The sequence below is a fragment of the Pinus tabuliformis genome, chromosome 5_1 (genome assembly GCF_031772625.1).
Source record: "Pinus tabuliformis cultivar Carrire ecotype Pingquan chromosome 5_1, CPIR1, whole genome shotgun sequence".
Taxonomy (NCBI): domain Eukaryota; kingdom Viridiplantae; phylum Streptophyta; class Pinopsida; order Pinales; family Pinaceae; genus Pinus; species Pinus tabuliformis.
Genome location: NC_142305.1, coordinates 615,104,183 through 615,122,822, shown reverse-complemented (window position 1 = coordinate 615,122,822; position 18,640 = coordinate 615,104,183).

Genomic DNA, 18,640 nt, shown 5'->3' with positions numbered 1-18,640 from the left:
CAAGCTAATCAACCCCAGAGCCCAACAATACTTTGCCCACACATTTCATTGTGATAAGCTCAGCTCAGAGACCGCCTTTAAAGGTCGAATTTCGGCAGCACTCCAATTTTTTCCTTGCCTTCACTACCGAAAGTCTAGGACGCATTATATCATGGCGGTCGTTGGGTTTCAAAGTTCAAAGGATATCATATTTGAAAACAATATACGCCTCAGGGTCTTTCACATTCTTCTACAAATTCTACAAGGTGGGTAGGAATTTGCGGGGATTGAATGTGGTCAGGATATTAACTTTTTCCCTGTGCTTTTGAATTCTTCCACATATCAGCTAGGAATTTGTCGGTAATTGAATGTGGTCAGGATTTTAATTTCGCCCCTTCGCTTTCACTTGTGTAGAAATTTGCATTCTTCCACAACTCAGGTAGGTAAGTAGGAATTTCCAGGAATTGAATGTGGCTAGAATTTTAATTTTTGCCTGGCTAAAAATGTCTCGGACACGTTGTTATAATTTTTTACCCTGTGAATTCACATGTCAAAAGTCTATAACCCAAAATATTACGGGGACACGAATGTCATGGTTGTTATAATTTTTCCCCTTGTGCGTTCACTTGTCAAAAGTCTAGAACACAAAATTTATCCATATGCTTTGGCTCGAAACACGAAATATCATGCTTGATGTTCCACGATAAAATATCACAATTCAAGGTTACTCACAAAGTTGCACAAAATGGGTCAGAATCTGCGGCCACTAAATTGTGTCAAGGTTCCAGTCAAGGTTAAGTTTAACGGGTGACCTCCTGGGAAGTCCTGGTTACCGGGTGCAAGCCCCGGAAGTGATGATTGATGCTATGTGATTCATTTCACTAGTCTCAATCCCACTTCTTCACCCTTGTGAGCATCACCCGATGCAATGAGTGCTAAGTGAACTATTCAAAAATCATGAGAAATTAGTCAGTTATGACTACCTCTCATGGAAAAAGGTCATACGTGAATGACTTACTTAACGCAGTTGAATCCCAAAATGATATCGAGTATGTGCTTGTTTTTATATTTCCTAGTGATTATATAAAGGTATATTTCAAAATAGCTCTGGGTCGGTAGTTAGGTGATTAGGTTGTTCCCTGATTTTTTTTTTAAAAGAATATGTTTGGCCCATTATAATTAGAAAAGAAAAGAGATAACAAGTATATCTAATAGAATTTATTAAACATTTATAGAGATATGTTAAGATGTAAATTATTTTTTGATTTCAAGAAAATAAGTTTTATATGTTTGTAATATCATGGTTACTAATATGAATTATTATTATTTAAATTTATTTTAATAGAATCATATATTATATATATATATATATATATATATATATATATATATATATATTAAAACTAGTATAAATTTATGCTAACCATAGATTTTGCAAATCTCTAGTATAATCAAATTTTTTGAGATTTAAAACACTTTTAAAATATAAAAATTAAAACATTTATGCATTAAAAATGTTAATCTTTTTTTGCTTAAAAAATGCATGGTTATATATATGTGTGTATATGTCTTTTTTTAATGTATAAATGGTTTCAATGTCTTGAAGATATTTTAAATACATATTATATATATATATATATATATATATATATATATATATATGTGGTTTCAAGGCTTTGAAAATCTTTCAAATACTTGGATTCTGTAGACTATATAATTTGAACATGCAATTCGAGTCAATATTTGATAGATTATCTATAATGTATGATATTAAGATTACTTGAATTGTTTTAACCATAAGATTTATTTTATTTTGTCAATTTATTTATATGATATATACAACAGTTTTTCTTTTCTTTTCTTTTAAACTATATACAGTATATATGTAGTTGACATTGAAATATTTTATTTATAATTTGCATTTATTATTATTATTATTATTATTATTAAATGCTAGATATTAATTTTATATTAAAAACTGAATGAATTACATGTATCCCTCTTATCTCTCTTTTTTTTGTTTGAAATTCAACATTATATTACTTCAAAAATGGAGTACACAGGACATTTCTTGGTGATCGGTTCTACCCTACAGGGAAACCAGGCCGTGAACACAAATTTAGAGTCTTCAAATTACATATGCTTCATTTTACCAGAGTATCTTTCAAGCCTAGAGACAAGACTAAGCCTAGATTATGCAAAATTACAAAATTACCATGACCATGACTATTGAACACAAATTCCAAAAATTGAGAAATACATTTCAGTACAAGAGGAAAGAGAGATAATTAAGAAAGTGGAGTAGCTTGGCAAAAGAGGGAGGACTATTCATAGGCCAAAGACTATGAGCATTTGAACAAGGGTTATTCACCAGCAAAGGGCCGACACCACTAGCATTGCAAAGGCACCATGACATTGTCGCACATCCTACATTGACACCACACAGACCCCACGATTTCATCCATGCTTTGACACCACACAAACCCCACGATCTCGTTCATGCTTTGACACCACCACGATCCCGCAATCCCAACTCTGCTTTAACCCTGTCATGACCCCTCAAGCCCAAAAAAGCTCCAGCCTCTACTTCGACCCTAACTGTAAGGACCTGCAGTCTGAGACACGACCACCGTGGGAAGTGCGATGAGTTTGGCTAAGGCAAACGAGCGGACGAGTTGGAGAAAAGGCCGAGCGAGACATTTAGGCGTGCGTGTGAAGTGTTGGAGCGGTTATATGTTTATATAAGGACAAGCTAGGCATTCGTTCAACAAGCCAACCGATGGAAGATTGCAATTCGAGCGAAGTTCGGTTGGTCGACCGAACGAATTGACAAAGTGAAGAGTCGATTGGACATTAAAATGAGGGTCGGCCAAGGGTGGCACAACCGCCCACCAAGCATATGTATAGGTGTGCGAAAGATGGGAGTAAGGCATCGGAAAATAAATTTGATCAAGCATAGAAGGACATTCGAACAAGGAGGTTCGAACATCGCTCATCATCATAAGAGCAGTGCGAAGGTGTTAGGAGGCCGTAGCAAGGCGCAGTTCTATGCACCCACTCTGCGGGAAGCGCTACACGGTGAAACATCACGCAGACTTGGTGATGGGTGAGACACACAGGTCATGGGTCGCACAGAGGCGCCCGCCCATCATGCAAGGGTGAACGCAGGTGAAGCCTTGGGTGAAGGCGCTTACCATGCAGAGGTAAATTCCGATACGGTTGGTATTTCAGTTGAAGGCTCAGGTGACACGGTGCATGAGAACGCCCGCCCGCTAGTTGGAGAGTTGGGTGGAGAGTACGGTGAGGTGCTCGCCCAATGATCGTAGGCGCGAATGGAGGGTGCACGAAGGCGCCCACCTGCCGAGTGAACGAAGTATTGCCAAGTGACATGACACGAGTTTGGTTGAGGAGTTTTGGTTGGCAGTCTGTGTGAGGGTGCGCTCGCTCGACTCGGGCAAGGCAACTCGTGCAGTTAAAACTATGAGGCTACACGAAGGTGTTGCCTGTTGTAAATTTGGCTAAGTATGAAACTTGGGGTTTCCAAGTATACTTGTGAAAATTTGTAAAGTTGATTAATATATTGAATTTGGGTAGACTCATTGTTCAGTGAGTTGCCCCTCCCTTTATACTGTTGCAATTGTCTTGTTATTTATAATTACTGTGGATAATGAATGTGTATGGGTGTTCATTAGTATAAAGGATAATAACAATACTTGGTGAAGAAAAATAAAGATAAGTATGGAATGTTAAGGCATAGTCCATTAACATAAGTATTGGTGAAAAGAAAGTGTTCGGTGGTGCCGGATCTCGCTATAAGCAGTTGGAAGACTACTGTAGGTGTAGGGGCATGACAGGTGGTATCAGAGCTAATATCCTGGTTGATGGTGAAGAAGGTACACACCTTGATAGGTGGTATCAGAGGCAAGTTTTCTCGTGACGAAGTGACAATGGAAACAGGTACTTGCAGCTGAAGGAAGTTGGTTTCACACAAGTGAAACAAGAGCTGGTTTAGTTTTGCAGGAACTTGGTGAATGTGGAGAAGGTTGAAATGGTGAAGGTGGTAGATGAACCTATGGCAAGTGAATCTAGCCATGACACAAGTGAAGCTCTCCGGTACGAAGTGTTGGAACAAGTGAGGAAATGGAGTCCTGACTGGGTTTCGATGAAGGCTAAGAATATGAAGATTTGGGAAAGTTGTTCGGAACTAAGGAAGGAACTTGAAGAACTCAAGTCCCAATACGGAAGTACAATGAATGGTAAACTCAGGGAACTTGACAAGGAGATCCGACAGAATGGACTTGATCTTTAAGAGCTCTTGGATGAAAGAGCCCAGTTGAGGAAGAAAAGTGCCATGGTGGAGACCGAAATCAAGCAGATTAAGGAAGAGATAAAGGAGAAACTTCTTGGTAAGAAGGTTGTTGTAATTGAGCAGGATGAGCTCGACTACATTGACAGACTGGGGACTCACTACTGTAACAATCCAGAGGATTTTTGGAAGCTTAATTCCATGGAGATAGTCGATGGGCACTTGGTTGGTGCACTTAAGCAAGATGTGATGGAGGACAAGCTTGAATATGGTCAAGCTGAGCCAGGATCGAATTGCTTAGAAGAGCCAAACAAGGAAATGAAGTACCTTAGGAGGAATGTCAAATTGGAGCACAAGCCAATGGACACTTATGAGGTCGATTTTTTGAAGAAGGTTGCTGATGTGAGACAAGATAAAGCTGACAGAAGGAGGTGATGCCTTGAAGCTGAGTTTTGTGCAGGTGACTGTGAAAGGCAAGAGATTTGCAGCTTTGGTGGATATGGGGGCTACTCATAGCTTCTTAAGTAAGAAGACAACAAAGTCTTTTGGGAAGAAATCTAAAATGGAGAGGGAGTGGAGCGCTTTCAAAGCAGTCAAATCTACCATGAAGGCTATTACTGGTGTGATGGAGAACACTCAGGTGAGAGTGGGATCGTGGTTTAGAAAGTTGGACTTGAGGATCGTGGACATGGATGATCATTCTATGGTTTTGGGGGAAGATTTCATGAAGCTTGCACAAGCCATACCAAGGGTGGACCGGGACATTCTCTTGATCACAGCTGGAGGAAGAACCATGTTGGTTTCGATGAATAGAAAGAGTTGCTTGGGGTATCAACTGAGGATGAATTCTATGACTTTGTATCCCAAAGATCCAAATGTGAGGCATGAGGATGTGAATCAAAGAGGACTTGGGAGTAGGACTCAAACAACGAAGGAAGGGAAGTTGATTGACTTCGTTGCGAGAGTGAGGAAGAAGGATGGAAGTGATAGGACAAACTCACAGATTGCGAAGCACTTGTCAGAGACATCTTCTACTGATGATCTTCAAAATGGAGTTGTAAAGGAAGGGAGTCCGAGTACTACTTCAGAAGCAGTGGTTGGAGAAGATTATGCAGGTAGAGATCCGGTTGGTATAATGGAATTTTGTAGATATGCTATGGGTATATATTACTTTCAGTTGACGAAGGACAAGCTAGGTGAGCTTGGGTGCACATTTGAAGAGGTTGAGGCTATGCATAGATACTTGAAGACACAGTATCAATCTGATACATGGGTGGATGAGAGTCAGGGAGGAAACTTCCTGGCCCTCCTCTCTCTGTAGAAAACCTTGGAGATGGGTTGGTGTAGGGACCTTGATGGGAAAGGGTTGCACCACCTTAACAAGGGGCCTTGGAGGAGGCTTTTTTATGATAGATTTGCAGGATTGGATGGGGATGATCAAATATTGGGATGAGACCACTTGGTTGGGCATCATGGACAACTAGAGTCATGGACATCAGGTTGGAGACATGGAGCATGAGTTATGCAGGGACATGACGTAGGAGCATGTATAGAGGTGTCACTCATGGACATTCTATGGGAGTGCTGAGGCAAATATGTTGTGTAGATGCTGATGTGACATGGAGATGCTTGTATGATCCAATGGAGAGGTTTTACATTCCCTGTACAACAAGACCATGAACCGAGCATGTGGCAGATGGGATGGAGTCTCCATGGACCTGAACATGGGATTGAGAGCAGAATTTGATGAGTCCGAGATGTAGCAGAAGTCAGGGAAAGATTGATGATGGCATAAGGATGTGCATTCTTGTGGTTTGGGCATATTGTTCGATTAGCTACCCAACTAGTTCGAGTCATGAGGGGTACCAATGTGCAGAGATGTGTTGGCATTAGTCGTAATGAGTTGATGTTTGGCATATATGTGTTAGAAGTAGGGAGTATCTTGGTAGATAGACTACGACGAGGGACGAGACATGGTGGAATTGGTCATTTTTCATATGTTGCAGGGATGTTTGCAGTGTATGGACTGATGGTATCATGGATAAGACTGTTCGAATATGAAAATCTTGGTGACATGATGGTTACTTGGATGGTAGATATTGTTGAGGACGACAATGACTTCAGGTGGAGGAGGATGTAAGGACCTGCGGTCAGAGACACGACCACCGTGTGAAGTGCAACGAGTTTGGCTAAGGCAAAACGAGTGGACGAGTTGGAGAAAAGGCCATGCGAGACACTTAGGCATGTGTGCGAAGTGTTGGGGCGGTTATAGGTTTATATGAGGACGAGTTGGGTGTTCGTTCAACAAGCCGACCAATGGAAGATTGCAATTCGGGTGAAGGTCAGTTGGCCGACCAAACGAATTGGAAAATGAAGAGTTGACTGGCCATTAAAACGAGGGTCAGACAACGGTGGCACGACCGCTCACCAAGCATATGTATAGGCATGCGAAGGATGAGAGTAAGGCATCGGAAAATCAATTCGATCAAGCATTGAAGGACATTCAAACAAGGAGGTTCGAAGATCGCTCATCATTACAGGAGCAGTGCAAAGGTGTTAGGAGGCAGCAGCAAGGCACAGTTCTATGCACCCGCTCTACAGGCAGCGCTACACAGTGAAACAGCACACAAACTTGGTGACGGGTGAGACACACGGGTCATGGGTCGCACGAAGGCACCCGCCTGTCGTGCAAGAGTGAACGCGAGTGAAGCCTTGGGTGAAGGCGCCCACCATGTAGAGGTAAACGCCAGTTCGTTTGGTATTTCGATTGAAGGCTTGGGTGACACGATGCGTGAGAGCGCCCGCCCGCTGGTTGGAGAGTTGGGTGGAGAGTGCGGTGAGGTGCTCACCCAACGATCATAGATGCGGGTGGAGGGTGCACGAAGCCACCCGCACAATGGGTGAACGAAGTATTGCTGGGTGACACGACATGAAGTTCGGTTGAGGAGCTTCAGTTAGCGGTCAGTGTGAGGGCGCGCCCACCCAACTCGGGCAAGGCAACTCATGCAGTTGAAACAGTGAGGCTACACGAAGGTGTTGCCTGTTGTAAATTTGGCTAAGTATGAAACTTGGGGTTTCCAAGTATACTTGTGAAAATTTGTAAAGTTGATTAATATATTGAATTCGAGTAGACTCATTTTTCAGGGAGTTGCCCCTCCCTTTATACTGTTGCAATTGTCTTGTTATTTATAATTGTTGTGGATAATGAATGTGTATGGGTGTTCATTAGTATAAAGGATAATAATAATACTTGGTGTAGAAAATAAAGCTAAGTATGGAATCTTAAGGTGTAGTCCATGAACATAAGTATTGGTGAAAAGAAAGTGTTTGGTGGTGGCACACCTCACTATAAGCGGTTGGAAGACTACCGCAGGTGTAGGTATGTGACACTAACCATTCAGTGACCGGTGGCCATGCAACGACCATGAGCCCAAATGAAGACATCAAACATCAACCATTGTATGAACATATGCCCCAAGTAACGCCCCATCTCAATTGGACTAACGCACCACCCCATGACACATCTACTAAAATTCACCTTGGAGTGATTGACATAGCATGGAAAGTGATGAACCAAAGGAGAGCATTTCTTTGACGTCGATCCAATTTTACCATTAACCGAGTTCCCAGGAGTGTCATTAGTAGCAACCAAAAGTACGCAGGAGAGGTACAAAGAATTATGAGTGTCAATTAACAAATTTTTCCAAATGTGATTACCCCTGCCATCGGCCAATGACGTTGAACGTGGAAATATAGTCTCAGGGTCGCGTTTGTCTCCCATGGAGACCACAGAAATTCTATTGGCCTTCGCAAACCCCATGAACAATGGATAAAAAACCCAATTCTCAATATGGGAGAGAAAAGCAGTATGCCTAGGGTTGGCGCTAAGTCAGAATTCTAGAGAACAATCATTATCACCAGCATGGTTGCAGATACCTACCATTTCCTTAACATGATTAATTTCCTCACTGAGCTTCATGTGGATGGTGCCTTGTAAAACATTCCCACACACATCAACATTAAACCTCCATGGATTGATCTAAATCAGGCCAATCAAATAATGATAACTTCCCATGATGCCAAAGGTATCGATGTGCTTCTGGACCATAGTGGAGATGGCGTGTAGCTTGCATGAATTAATACCATTGTACGTCAACGATGAGGATAATGCATGTCGATCCAGCTGGCATCATGTTCTTCTTGGATTGGTCTTTTCACTGTGATTATCCTCCGTTGGCACCAGTGGTGAGGGTATCCCTCTTATTGTTTTTATTTTTATTTTCAATTGGCCTAATGGCTAAGAGCATGTGTTTCCTCGTAAGAAGTCACAGGTTCAAAACAATAAGGGGGTAGATTATGTATGCCTTTGTAGACTTAGCAGTCAAATTGCCACACAGAGATGGGCCCCTTCTCCCGCAGACAAGGGGGTCTCATACACCAATTTGGTGTTTGGCTTGGTCATGACCTTCAAATTGGATATATATATATATATATATATATATATATATATAGATATAGATATATATAAGTTAACTAGATTTAATTGTTTTTTACATTGAAATAGAAAAATTTTTATTTTTATTTTATTGTTTTAAAGTTGACATAAAATTATGTTGCTTCACATGGGCATTCAAATATTTATTTATAAGTGAAAGAGAGAGGGAAAAAGTTTTAGGATATGTCCATTATATTGGGCTATAACATCAATAGCTAACCTAGTAGGCACACATGAGATTATGTTTTATAATAATATAAAATTAAAACTAACCAAATATGCTTAATGAATATTTTATTTTTTATTTTAAAAGTGGCACTTCAATTTAAGATTACGCACAAAAATAATTACACATCTCTCATATTGGGCTATAGAATGCATTTCGCTAGGCAAAATGATGTTTGCTATGTTTTTTTTGTTATTTTTTAATTTAAAGCTTCATTTAATGTGCCAATATAACATCTCCCTCTTACAGAATTGTAAAAGGTGTAGTCTACCTTATAGATAAAATGACCTTTTTCACTACATTACTGCTTTGAATTCATCAGGAGAAAGCATAGTGTATCCATCAGTTACAAGTTTCCATAAATATTGAGTGATGAATATAAGTTGCATATGTTCGCTGCAATAAAAATAGTTTGTGCCAACCATTTTAGGCAATACAATACTGCTTGTTGCCATGAGAAAAGTAAGAGAAAGTGATAGAGAAAAAATGCATAAAAAAACACAATGTGTCCCACTTCAACCAGGGACAAGAACCAAATATCCAAAAAAAATAAGACTCAACCACCACCACAAAATATAAATTTTATTAATTGGAAGAGTAAAAAGAAAGCTAAAAAATTCAATTTTTCAAAAAATTACATTTTATATCTCCTTTTGCAAACCATTTTATATCTCCCCTCATGAGAAGAAAAATTAATTATCCCTTTTCAAACTTTATAAAACATATGTACTTCTTTTTTTTCCCTTATTAAAAAAAATGTTAATCCATTTTACACATATATAAAGCCCTTTGAACATACTAAAGGAGTGTGTCGTGCACACTTCAAGAAACATTAACGTCCACTCCAAACAAAAGTTTTAATATTTAAAAAAAAACTCATGAAAAGTCACTCCACTCAAATAAGACTTGAATGTTAAACTTTTAAACTTTAAAGTTCACTCCACTCTTATTTCAAATTTCAAGTTCACCTTTAAACTTTGTCTAAAATCGAATGATCCCCATTTGAATGACTATTTGTCCAACAAGCATTTGACCTAATGAAATCACAATAGCTCTTGCAAGCTCTAACGGACTGGCTTGATAATGCAAACAACTTGGAGTCTCTTCATGCTTAGATTCTCATCCACGCAGAAGACTTCTCCAGGTAGCGTCACACAAATCTTCTCCAACCGGGTTTGTTCGTATTCGACGTTGGTGATTCCTCTTTTTTTGTTCTACACAAAAATAACTTCACTCCAACATTGCTTCCAACTATCACCGGCTACCGGATGAGTGCACTCAGGCTCAAAACAACCTCAGAGGAAAAAAAATATATCAAATGAAAAAAACACACCAGCAAACAACAACAAACGTGTATCTTCATCGCATAGGTATGCAGGAAAGAATTTTCACGTAGCAGGGTTAGTCTCCATGCTCCAATGTTGCTTCATGTCCAACACCTTTTTATTCAGGCTCTTCTTGCATGTACCAAAAAAACACTAAAAACAAACAAGTATTTTTTTTCAAGAGGGTTCTCATAGATCTCACAATCTCTCTAATTCTTAGGGGCAATGTCTCTGATACCAGATGAAAAATAGAACAAAATTAAAAATAAAACAACACAGTAAAAGCTAAATTACGAAGCATAAAACATTAACATATAACAATAATTCATAGCTCTCACACACCAACTCAACTTATTTCATTAACATAGAGATATATTTATACATGAGGAGAGGTATTGGGATTTTGTCAACTCCACAAATTTCTCAATCCATAACTCCACAAATCACTCCATAATTCTCTCAACAATCATTCACAAATCTCTCAATTGTCATTCCACTAACTTCTCCATAAAATCTCTCGCTAAAAATAACAACTTTAATTATTTAATATTTGACAAATGATCCATTATTCCATCAAGTGCAGGAGATGACAATTTTATTACTATGCAACAATGAGAAAATATGAGTACAATTGGATGTTGAAATCTGGCAATCCTATAGAAAAAAATAATGGCAAAAATCTACTGAGGAATTTTCCTCACCCTGCTGATCCGAATTGGATCCTAAAACACTCTCTAAGTTTTCATAACTCTGTAAAATTCATGCCAAAGTTTCAAAGTCTTATAAGGATCGAGCTTATCAGAAATACCCTCAAAATAGTTGTAATTTGTGAACAACATGGAGAAACAAGGACCCTCGGTCAAGCGCGCAGACGGTTGACCCATGGTAACGCACGCTACCACGAATTGGCAAAACGAGAGGTCTTTTAGAGAAACGGGAATGGTTTGTGATATGCAATTAGATCACCAGGAAAACCCTCAGAGAAGGAAAAGCCCCGAGCGACTTGGACCCGAAAATTTATAAAACATAATGGATATCGCGCCGATTTTGTCAAAGGCGGGGTCCCACAAAACTGATAGGATATCAGAAGGGCTTCGAGGCAGTAAGTGGTTTCAACCAAGTCCTGCCCGATGCCACACAGTGAGTTACACACATCCAGTGCAAGAGAGAAAACTACTCACATCGGATGGGTAAAGGTCATGTTACTTACCCACCCGCTATGAACGATGACCGTAGGATCTGGAGGCTCCATATCAATGGCAGAGACGCAATCTGATGGATGACTAGATTTGACGGGGTAAACAGGCAAAGTTGTATAAGATTTGAAGTCCGACGTGAATGATGTGTTGGCAGAAGATTCGTGTTTCATGGGCAATCTTGGAGCAAACAGAAATAACGACTGTTCAATCATTTGCAAGAGAACTGACACTTAGTTCGTTACGAAGTAGGTGGCCACCTCCCTGTGAGGTTTTACACAGTGATGATGACACAGAACAGAGGAATTCAAATGGACAGAGGCACGGAAACCAAAAAGCCAGGAAGCAAAAACGAATAGTCAGAAGCAGATTGGCTTTAAAAGCCATGAACTGATAGAGAAAGAGCAAGCAGTGAAAAAAGTGAGTTAAGAAAGCTAAGAGCAGAAAATAGAGGGAAGAAGTTGAGCTAACCTGCAGAAGAAAAGGCAGCATCGAGATAGAGCCAGAGAGAGTCAGAAAGTCTGTGTACTCCAGAGAAGGCTTGAGAGGTTCAACCAAACTCCTCTATACAAGCCTGTCATGCATAAGTCTCAAACTGGGCTCATACTACTGTGACCGGTAGAGGTCGAGTTTCAGTAAGGAGAGTTTGTGTCTCCAGAGACTTAGGGGATCCAAGTACAGTCTTGCTAATTATATCTATTGAGTGAGACTCAAATTGAGCTCACTGTTGTAAAAACTCTGCTTTTGAAAAGATAATAGAGAGGCCACCATTGAAGGCCAGACCAAGAGACATAGCCCACGAGTGTTCGGTGAACTCCTTATTAAACTTGTTGTGTTTATATGGTTTTCCTATTATGTTTTATCTAACTGATTCAGTGTTTGTGTATTTCACAATCTTATCGATATGTTGCATAAAGTAACATAGGCACATCCATGCACATGAGTCTGTAATACCTTAATTAATTGTCTTGGATCAATTCTAGATCAAGTGGTATCAGAGCTCTAGGTTACTAAGGTTAGACAAGCTTGTGTTGGATTCTTTTGTTGAATGATAACTAGATCAAAGCTTAAATTAGGAGAAGGAGAGTTGGTCGAAGCTAACCCAGAAATCGGAAGAGTCTATCCTAAGAGGAAAATGTTAGAAGAAAGTCCCTTGGAATCAGACTCCCAGTTCATGGATAGTTTCATGACCATGAGAGCCATGGTAGAAGAAATGTATAGGGAATTTAAGAAAGGTAGAGGTGAAGAGTCATCAACCTCCAAACAAGATAAAGGAGTAGAAGAACCTCTTCTAGTTGCCCACCCAGAAGGAAAAGGAAAAGAAGAGAAGACCTCTCCACCATCTCCCCCATCATCACCTTCATCATCATCTTCTTCACACAAAGAAAGCCCTGAAAAGAAAAAGAAGAAATCTTCTTTGATTAAATTAGATGCGAAGTTTGATTTGCTAGTTTATGACAGAGAATTGAATGAAAAAAAGCTAGATAACTGGATTAGACAAATTGATGTATATTGCAGAGTGCAGAACATCAATTTAGAAAGGAGAAAGATTCAGCTGGCTAGCCTACGCCTTGGAGGCACCACCCTGGTATGATGGGAAGGCAGGACACAAGTTGATTTGAAGAAACATGGTAAAATTCTTTCTACCTGGAATGAATTTGTTTCTGCAATTAAAAAACAATTCTATCCACTAGCTTATATGCAACAAGCTATCATGGGTTGGAAAACTCTTCGCTAATTAAAAGGGCAAAGTGTACAAAGTTACACCCAAGAATTTAGGAAAAGAGCATTCATTTTAGGCATTTCTTTAGACTCACCTGAAACTCTACTGAAGTATATAGGTGGTCTACACAGCTATTCAAAGCACACCATTCTCATGTTTAATCCCACTAGCACAGATGAGGTATCTGTTCAAGCTACACATCTAGAGGATAGAGGCAAGAATGTGAACCCAGAAGTTGGGGGATCATCAAAACCCACTGCAAGCAAGAATAAGGAGAAAAGAAAATAGAAATGGAAAGAGAGGAAGACAAATACTGTACAAAAGACCATGTCTTCATGCACTCACTGCAAGAAGGAGGGGCATGATGATGAACACTGCTAGATTCTGCATCCGAAGTTGAAACCCAAGAAGTAAGATGGCGAAAAGAAGAAGACTGCTGCAACTATTCAAAAATATTTGGGGTCAGACTCAGGGGATGAAACAACGATCGCAACCACAGGTATAAAAGGTCAAAATTCCGAAGCATCTACTAGTAATTCTGCACAATCTACTGACAATGAAGAAAATGAGAGGAAAAAACATGAGCTTTTTCATATTAGAGTTATTTCCGAGCATCAAAAGATTGATACTTTGTTTGATAGTGGTTCACAAGTAAAGTTAATTTCTGAAGCAATTATAAAGAAACTGGGATTAGTAACCACACCTCACAAAAAGCCATATCCATTAGGTTGGTTATGTGATAAAGCAAAGCTACAAGTGACTCAACAATGTAAACTTAGGTTTTCTTTTGGGTCAACATTTGTAGATGAGGTAGAGTTAGATATTGTTCCCTTGGATATATGTGGAATTGTTTTAGGAAGTCCTTACTTGTATGATAGAAAAGCTATTTTCTATAGAGCTGAAAACAAGTATCAACTCATTAAAGATGGAATTGAATATATTGTAAGAGCTCATAAACACAAGAATAATGATACTCTCATAGACTCAGGGCAGATGAAAAGAATTGTAAATTCATGCAAACAATTTTTACTGATGGTCGTAAAGGAAAAGAAACCTGATAAAACCAATGTATTTGAGGGCTGTAATGCTAACTAGCAAGCTAATTTAGAAAAATTTGTTTCAGAATATGATATACTATTTCAAGAACCTAAAGGTCTGATACGCAAAAAGGAAATAGTACATGATATTAATTTGCAGCAGGATGCTCAATTGCCTAACATTTGAATGTACAGGTTGTACACTTTAGAGAATGCAGAAATCAAGAAGTAGGTACAGGAGCTGCTCGAGAAAGGGTTTATAAGACCTAGCACATCACCTTGTGGGTCTCCAATTGTCTTGGTGAGAAAGAAAGATGGCTCATGGATAATGTGCATTGATTACCGAGCACTGAATAAGATAACGATCAAAAATCGTTATCCCCTTCCTCGCATAAATGATCTATTAGATCAGTTGAAAGAAGTTGTTTACTTTTCCAAGTTGGACTTGCATAGCGGCTACCATCAAGTCAGAGTTGCAGAGCAAGATGCATGGAAGACTGCAGGGATTGTATGAGTGGTTGGTTATGCCTTTTGGCTTAACTAATGCTCCTGCTATTTTCATGAGAGTAATGAATGATGTACTCAGGCCTTTTATGGATGATTTTGTCATTGTATATTTAGATGACATTCTTATATTTAGTAAAACATGGGAAGAGCATTTGAAGCATGTAAAGCAGACTCTAGATGTTTTGAAAAGAGAAAATCTTTGTGTTAAGCTATCAAAATGTGAATTTGGCAAAACATCTTTGAATTATTTGGGTCATATTGTAGGGGGTGGTGAATTGAAGATAGATCCCTCTAAGGTTGCAGTCATTGTAAACTGGCCTAAACCCAAATCTGCTATAGAAGTTAGAATCTTCCTAGGAGTAGCACAGTATTGGAGGAAGTTTATTTCTAACTTTTCCTTGATTGCAGCTCCCTTACATGCTTTAATAGGATTGAACAAGGTGTTTCAGTGGGGAGGCAAACAACAGAAAGCCTTTGACACCTTAAAAGAAAAGATTAGTATAACACCAATACTAGCACTGCCCAATCTTCAAAGGCCCTTTGAGATTGAAACAGATGCCATTGACTATGCCATGGGAGCAGTGTTGATGCAACACGGTAAACCCATATGTTACCATTCTGAGACATTTAATTTTGCAGTAGTTAATTATCCCACATATGATAAAGAATTGTATGCATTAGTACAGAGTGTGAAAAAGTGGAAAAATTACCTAATGGACAAAGAGACAGTTATACAAACTAATCATCAACCACTTCAATATTTACACTCACAAACTAAGTTGCAGCAATCAAGGCACTATAGGCGTATGGGTTTTCTACAATAGTTTCATCTTGTCATCATATATAAAAAGGGCATACAAAATAAAGTTGCAGATATGTTGTCTAGACCAATCATAAATGCATCTACTATACTTAAGCATAATTTAGTATTGCATGAAAGCTACATTGAACAATATGCTCAAGATATAGATTTTAAAGATGTATACACAAATTTAAGTCATGGAAAACAAGTAGAAGAATTGGATTATCATGTTAAGGACCAACTCTTGTATTATTTGGGAAAGTTATGCATTCATCAAAACAAAAGAGTAAAGATAATTCGAGAAGCACACACTTCTCTAATATCAGGTCACTTTGGTGTAAGTAAAACAGTTGCATAGCTGCAAAGATTTTGTTATTGGCCAAAAATGAATGAGAATGTTTCTATATATGTAAGAGGGTGTACTATGTGTGCTAAAAGCAAACCCAACAATAGAAAACTAGGCTTGTACACTTCATTACCAGTTCCTTCTCATCCTTGGGAAAGTATTTCCATGGAATTTGTTGGGCGACTGCCTAAATCTAGAAAAGGTCATGACTATTTATATGTTATTGTGGATAGGCTCAAAAACATGTGTATTTTAATACCTTGTAACAAACAGATTACAACTAAACAAATAGCAAACTTGTTCTTTCAGCATGTATGGGTTCATTTTGGATTACCCACTTCCATTGTATCCGATCGAGATACCTGATTTGTTGGGAAATTTTCGTCAAGTTTGTGGGAATTGATGGACACCAGACTAAAGAAGAGCACAGCCTTTCATCCACAAATAGATGGCCAAACAGAGGTGGTCAATAGGACAGTGATCCAGTTGCTCAGAGGCTATTGCAGCAAGCATCCCAAGCTTTGGGATTAACATCTGTGTTATGTGTAGCATGCTTACAACCGAGCTAAAAATTCTTCTACACAAAGATCTCCTTTTGAGACTTGTTTTGGTTTCACACCAAGGTCTCCCTTGGATTTTGTCTTTGGTAAAGACATAGTAGTTGATGGACACAGTGATGTGGACAAGGAAAACAAGTTCATTGAACAAATCCTAGAGATTCACCAAGCAGTATAGGAACAGCTAGAAAAGAGCCAAGCCAAGTACAAGGAAAGGCATGATAAGCATCAGATTGAACATAGTTTCCAAGTTGGTGATCAAGTCTAGTTGTATATCAGCAAAGACAAAATGCAAGGTGAAGGTAAGAAGCTGAAGCCAATAAGGTATGGACCTTTCAAGATACTTGAGAAGATTGGTGAGAATGCTTATCGCCTTGATTTACCAGCTCACATGCACCTCTACTCAGTAGTTAATGCAAAAAGCTTGAGACTATCTGAACCTTTATTGATCGAAGATCCCGAAGAGCAGAGTCAATTGCCTTCTATTGATGATCTGTTGCCTGAATTTCTCAATGAATTGCAGGAAGATACAATTCTGGATAGAAAGGTGAGAAATACGCGCAAAAGGGATGTTGAGTACCTTAGGATTGGGCTCAAAGGTTCAAAACCAAGCAGTGTAAGATGTATAGAAATTGGGCAAGTGAGGAATCTATACCCTGACTTGATTGATGCTAAAAAACCAACTTTTGTTGGTCCAAAAGCTTTTTCAGTGGGAAGGTCGTGATCCGAATTGGATCCTAAAACACTCTCTAAGTTTTCATAACTCTGTAAAATTCATGTGAAAGTTTCAAAGTCTTATAAAGATCGAGCTTATCAGAAATATCCTTGAAACAGTTGTAATTTTTGAACAGCGCGAAGCAATGAGGACCCTCGGTCAAGCACACAGATCGTTGGCCCATGGTAATGCGCGCTATCACGAATTGCAAAACGGGAGGTCTTTTTGAGAAATGGGGGTGGTTTCTGATATGTGATTAGCGACAAGTCGCTAATCACATATCGCTGGGAAAACCCCTCAGAGAAGGAAAAGCCCCGAGCGACCCAGACCCGAAAAGTTATAAAACATAACGGATATCATGCCGATTTTGTTAGAGGCAGGGTCCCACAAAACCGGTAGGATATTAGAAGGGCTTCAAGGTGGTAAGTGGTTTCAACCAAGTCCCACCTGATGCCACACAGTGAGTGACATGCATCCAGTGGAAGAGAGAGAAAACCACTCAAATCGGATAGGTAAACGTCGTGTTACTTACCTGCCAGATATGAACAATGATCGTAGGATTTGGAGGCTCCAGATCGACGACGGAGACGCAATCCGATGGATGACCAAATTTGACAGGGTAAATAGGCAAATTTGTATAAGATTTGAAGTCCAACGTGGACGATGCGTTGGTAGAAGATTCATGTTTCGCGGGAAATCTTGGAGCAAATGGAAATAACAACCGTTCAAACATTTCCTAGAGAACTGACACTCAGTTCGTTCTGAAATAGGTGGCCACCTCCCTGTGAGGCTTTACACAGTGATGATGACGTAGAACAGAGGAATTCAAACGAACAGAGGCAGGGAAACCAAAAAGTCGGAAAGAGGAAATGAATAGTTAGAAGCATATTGGCTTTAAAAGCCACGAACTGATAGAGAAAGAGCAAGAAGTGAGAAAAGTGAGTTAAGAAAGCTAAGAGCAAAGAACAGACGGAAGCAGTCGAGCTGACCTGCAGAAGCAAAGGCAGCATCGAGACACAGCTAGAGAGAGTCAGAGAGTCTGTGTACTCTAGAGAAGGCTTGAGAGGTTCAAGCAAACTCCTCTATACAGGCCTGTCATGCATGAGTCTCATATTGGGCTCATACTACTGAGACTAGTAGAGGTTGAGTTTCAGTAAGGAGAGTCTGTGTACTCCAGAGACTTGGGGGATCCAAGTACAGTCTTACTGATTATATCTATTGAGCGAGACTCAAATTGAGCTCACTGTTGTAAAAACTCTTCTTTTGAAAACATAATAGAGAGGCCACCACTGAAGGTTAGACCAGGAGACGTAGCCCAGGAGTCTTGGGTGAACTCCTTATTAAACTTGTTGTGTTTATATGATTTTCCTGTTATGTTTTCTCTAACTGCTTCAGTGTTTGTGTATTTTGCAATCTTATCGATCTG